Source organism: Lepisosteus platostomus, unplaced genomic scaffold (assembly GCF_059453375.1).
Source record: "Lepisosteus platostomus isolate fLepPlt1 unplaced genomic scaffold, fLepPlt1.hap1 Scaffold_30_H1, whole genome shotgun sequence".
Taxonomy (NCBI): Eukaryota; Metazoa; Chordata; class Actinopteri; order Semionotiformes; family Lepisosteidae; genus Lepisosteus; species Lepisosteus platostomus.
Window position 1 is genome coordinate 709001 of NW_028291658.1, and position 6000 is coordinate 715000.

Here is a 6000-nt window from a genome sequence, read left to right on the forward strand (position 1 = left end):
GAGAGAATAGTTGTTGCCCAACGTCAATCGTATCTGGATTCAAATAATATACTTGAGAAATTTCAGTCTGGTTTCTGAAACAGCATTAACAAGAGCCTTAAATTATATTCTCTTAGCTACTGATAGGCGGAATGCAACAGTGCTAGGTTGCAACAGTGCTAGGAATGCAAACGTTAGGTTAAGCTTCTTCATGCTGCATGGTCGGCATGAGTGGAGCTTTTTAAACGTCTGTACTTAGTGCGCCTCATAAGAAATCGTTTGTCCCCGTTCAAAAGAGATTGTGCGATGTCCTGCAGCGTTCGCAAAGCAAACCTTTGACAGTTTGAAAAGAGGAATTTATTCTGCTTCCTGTGCATGCAGTAGTTACAAAGTTGAACGTCTTTACACGATCTGGTGCAGTTTTCAGTGGGCGGGCTTTGTCAGATGGCTTGGAAAAACGCTCTGTGTTTCGGCTCGGGAAACATCATGAGCAGTGTCCTGCATGTTTTCTGTGTATAGCTGTCTTTTAACGCATACAGAATTCATTCGAAATCATTGATTTCTCCAATTAACAAAGGTCCCTTAAAGGATGAGTCAAAGTAACGTCTAATCGGATTAGTTTCCTTAGAGCTGGTTTAGAGTTTGCTCAAGAGTTTACCTTTCACAGATGCGCAAAGAAGAATGTTGGCGGTGCACGCTTCAAGGCGCCTTACAGCTGTAGGGAGTGATTCGAGACGATTCGTGGCGTGTGCTCGTTCCCATATACCGTACACCCCGGCGTGCAGTGCTAGGATGACTTACAATACCGCTTGGGCACGTAACGGCGTTATACGCAAGTGCGGGACGTGAGGGTTTTCGTTTGTTCGTTTCGTTTTGTTTTGCTCTGCTTTGCTTTGTTTTGCTTTCCATCGCGTTGGTAAGAGCGTAAATAAAAAGGCGATTCCTGCGTCTACCACTAATGTAAGAGCTATTTCAAGTGCGACGTGGTGCGGCTTTTCAAATGCTTGTGGGCATTTCTCTGTTGTTGATTCTTTTTTTGTGTGTAACAAAGTGGCATTTTCATGTCCGGACGGGGAGACATTATCATTCCGACATGAAGCCACCCTTAAGTCCTCTGAGGCGTGTCTGTCTGCAAGGCTTGTATTTTGGAAATGTTTTTTTGAAACGGAGAACGACTTTGAAATACAGATGCAGCCATTCAAAATGCGCGGTAAAAACCCGCGGTACGGTAACCTACCCACAAGCCACCGCGGGGCACCGGAGCATACCGCAGGGCAAGTGATTGGCTGGCCAAAATGACCGACAGGGGCACTCGTGGTGCATTGGTTGGTAGTGCAAAGATTGAATCATTTAATGTCTTTACTGTGCACATTTTAATCTGCTTAGTTTTGAATATTTATATGGATTTTACCACTAAAGGGAAATTTTAGTAGCTGAGCATAAAAAGAAGAGGAGCATAACGCATCTGAAGGTCATAAACGATATTAATTTAAAACATTACTGTATGTATGTAAACTGTACTGTGTATGGCTGGTCTTGGTAGTTTAAAGAAAAAATACACACCAGTCTTCCATTTCTCCCTAAACATTTTAAGCATGAAAGTTTTATGAAACGGTACCCAAATATGCGATTGCTGTATAGAATGAATTTTAATTAAAAAAAAATATTTAACACGAACATTAAGCTGTTTACATCTTCCGCCTGAGAACAGTCACCCGTTGCTACCCAACGCAGAATGGTGATTGGCTGACACCATCTGACACCCCTCTGATTGGAGAAAAAAGACGTGCTGGTTTGCTATACCAGGAAGAGGATTTCTTTCAATTCTAAACGTGTATTTTAAAAGTTTAAGAAATAAAAACCTTACAGCGTACACAGATTTCTAAACTGATCAGGATCGTTATCTTTGTCTTATGCATAATAATGTTCACCGCTCTGTCCAGCAAATTAATAATAAACTTTATTTTATATAGCTTTTTAAACGAATAAGTAATTAGATTGCTCATAAACCTAATCACTTGCTTTTTCTTTTTATTTAGGCTCAGATTTCAACTATAGATCGTATTATTAATAACCATAATAACAACCAACCAACAAAAACAACCATATAAACATAATACCAACCAAAAACATAGATAACAACCACAATACAAAATCAAATAATCAAACCATTTTACACTCGCAAGTCCTCCAATTATCATAATCCCGCCCCTTATGCAAAACCAAACCTTCCTCCCATCCCAGTTTATCCTGTTTATCATAAACAAAATCCACCTCAATTTTCAACATAAAGCATTACACAAAATCAATACCTCAACACTCCATACTCAACAACGATAATTCACAAACAGCCAGAACATGTAACTACACATTCCCAAACATACCTACTTTCCATAGCCCCGCCCCTTATGCAAAACCAACATCCCTCCCCTGTTCTCTCTCTCCCCTGGCGGTTGTAATTGTTTTTATTTTCAAATAAATTTTAGCAAAGTCATGTATTTTAAAAATCTTAAGATTTTTCTATATATGTCTTTATTTAGTGGTTTCATTAGTGACAAAGGCTAAACTTTCTTGGAAAAATGTCTTTTATGTAAACTATGTTTGCTATTAATTCATTCAGGGCTAAAATATGTTCATTGTCTTCTAATGAAAGAAGGGTTCCTTTCGCCGTAGTCGGGAGCCTAGCCTTTAACTAGTAAGTACTGTATTTACTGGGTTTTTGAGGGGGGTGTCTTTCGCTGGAAATCTCGCCTCCTACTTTGAAAATACCCGTGAAACCGGTTCAATTCGTCACAGCCAGCACTCCTGCAGAGAGTTGGGTTGTACTTGCAGTGTATACAGTACACGCGTTATGCTCTTCGTTAATGTCTGTGAAGTTTTATTTAATCTCTGAGCCATACTGATTCTTCTGGAAGCCAGTTTCCGCCAGGGAGTAAAAAAAAAAACACACTATGGTATTCTCTCCAATGCAGTGCAGTTAAAAACATACCTCTGATGCTGCTCCTAAATGAATATCGTTTATGACCATCAGAAGCTTTATGCTCCTTTTCTTTTTCCAGTGGATTGAACAGGGAGAGGCATTTCATGATGTACTTTTCACTGATGAAACAACAGTGGCTCTGGAACAGTTTTCAACCAAGTCGTTTTATAAAAAGGGGAGATATGTACACGTTACTGAAGCTAAAAGTTTAGCCTTTGTCGCTAATGTAAACACTAAATAAAGACATATAGAAATCCCTACGTTACAGACTGTATATGGCTGGTATTGGTAGTTTAAAGAAAAAATACACACCAGTATTCCACTTTCTCCCTAAACATTTTTAGGATCAGAGTCTTACATGTGGTTATTTCGAAAACGTTTGTACGTGCTCCTTCTTACCATGTTACTGTTTACCGTTACTGACCATATTAAGTTTAAGTACGCTGGGCAAACGTTCCGAGGTCAAATTCTTCCAGCACGGGGGTACCTTTAAAGCGGAGACGACGGCACCGAAATTTTTTGGCGCGCCTTCTCTTTAAAGCCCTGGCCAAATATGAAGACAGTACGTACAGTTATAATTCAAACTGAATTAAAAACTACACATCCCAGTTACCATGGTGGTGCTTGTGATCATTGCGTTTAACCAACGAAACAGGGCGAAAAATCAGTCACATGACTTTGGGGCAGAGTTTCGAAAGCTTAACCTATCAGCAACAAAGCGAAATTTACACGATAGGCTACCTCAAACTGTCAGTTACACGACTGTGTATGTCGCTTAAGCCACTCCTATTTGGCATTTTAGTTATGGAGGCGAGAAGACGCCCCCCCTCTGGGTGCCTGATTTGCCGCCATCTTTAACCGCTTCGTGTCCAAATCGCAGTAGCTACGCGTACGAAATAAAGTTCATCCCAGCTACAAAACATATATATTTTTGTGGTAAGAGGGAGCAAAACATCAGTATTTACTGCTATTAATTAGTGTATGATTTATAGTTGAAATCTGAGCCTAAAAATAAAGTTAAAATCTCGACAAAGCAATGTAGGAAATACAGAGAAAATAAATCCTTTCTGACATCTAAAATCAGTTTCGATCAAGGTCTCTAAAACGAACAAGAAAAAGAGGATTTTCGGAGGGCAATTACGCTGTATTTATATAGAATAAGTGATTTATGAGCAATCTAATTTCTTGTTCGTTTAAAACAGTGAAATGTCAGCTGCAAAAGATCGCACCAGAAACAGCACTCTCTCTGCCTGTCATAGACGTTCAGGAAAGGCTGAATGAAGTCATGGTGATCAATAATAACAGTTGTAGGACAAGAAACAAAAGATAGTGAAAACTTAAGATTTTTAAGGCTAAAACTCAAATTCATTCTACAAATTAAGGCAAATGAAAATTCAGGACGTTAAAGTGCTAGAGGTGTAAAAAAATACAAAAATGCACATGAGCAAAACGTTTTAGAAATGGAGCAAACAGAATAAAAGCCATGCCTATAGTGCAGAAGAGGGATGCAGGAACACTTGCTTAGATATACAAAAAAATCACAAAAAGGTCTATGTTACAAAAGAACATGTAAACATGTACATCAATTTCCCTTCGCGATCAATAGTCTTATCTATAAACATGAAACAGAGTGAGGAATCAGAAATTAGCATGCATAAAAAACAGCAATTCTGTCAGTGAGCCCTAAATGAATTAATAGCAACTATGGTTTCATGGAGGGCTTCTCAGATAGTTGGGCATTTAGGTAAACTGCCAGGTGAAAGGACTTGTAAACATATTTTGTTAAAGCAAGTCAGTTTTTTCCGCAACACATAAAAGACATTTTTCCAAGAAAGTTTAGCCTTTGTCACTAATGAAACCACTAAATAAAGACATAAATATAGAAATCTTAAGATTTGTTTTATTTAATGTTGGTAGCAGGATGAACTGTCAGGTTGAGCTAAGTGTATATTTTGTCGCAGGGTTGCTGCAAGATGTTAACAGTGAAAAGGGTATTTAGAAATGAGTTATTTCAAGATGAAAATTTTCAGAATAATTGCAAATCTAGCAGGATAGAGAAAGCACAGAAAACTGGCAGTTAGATTGATCAGATTAGTATGAAAAGTCATTTAGCAAAGGGAATGAGAAGAGTGACAAACTAGTATACTTTAGATCTTTTTTTCTGAACCAGGGAAAATCTGATCATGTTTCCCTATAACAATAATAAAAAACTTTATTTTATATATTACCATTAAAGGTGGCATCTCAAAGCAATATGGTAGATGTAAAAACAGATAAAAGGACCACAGATTACAAAGTAAATACATATAAGAAAGACAAGCAGTTAGAGGTGCGACCAAAATTAGAAAATGAAGCAGATACAGACACTAAGTCTTCTGAAAAGAAAGGTTCTGAGGTTAGATTTAAATGCACTCAGGGTACGTGACTGATATCACTGGGAATACAAATTGAGAGCTCTGGGGTGCAGCTGGAGAAGACCCTGTCACCCACAGAATGTAGATGTTCTTGAGGACAGCTAGAAGACCAGAGTCAGACAGACAAAGGTGGGGGAGTAGACAGATAATAAGCCATATACTGTAGGTACAGAATGAGGATGAGGAATTTGAAGTTGACTCGAAACCTGATAGGTAACCAGTGCAAGGACTTGAAAACAGGTGTAATGCATCCCTGATAGGATTCTCGCTGTCATATTCTGAACATATTGAAGATTGCTCAGTGTGGATTTAATTTCCCCAGTGAACAGGATGTGCATTTATTAATTCTAGGAAAAAAAAGCCTTTCTTAATTTCTCTAGTTCTTAGTTTCTCTAGTTCCCTTTAAAATAAACTATTATCCCACAATGCAGAGTATTAAATGGCCAGTATTTACACATGATATTTGTGATTTAAAGAAATTAACACAAGCAGCTTTTGGGGATTTAAGTGTTGGCTGAGTTATTGCAGGATAAAAGACTAGAGATGTTGGTAAGAAGAAGATAATTTTGGGAAAGCTAAGGAATACACTGATAACAAGAACACTTCCTAATGGGGTTAGGCATACTT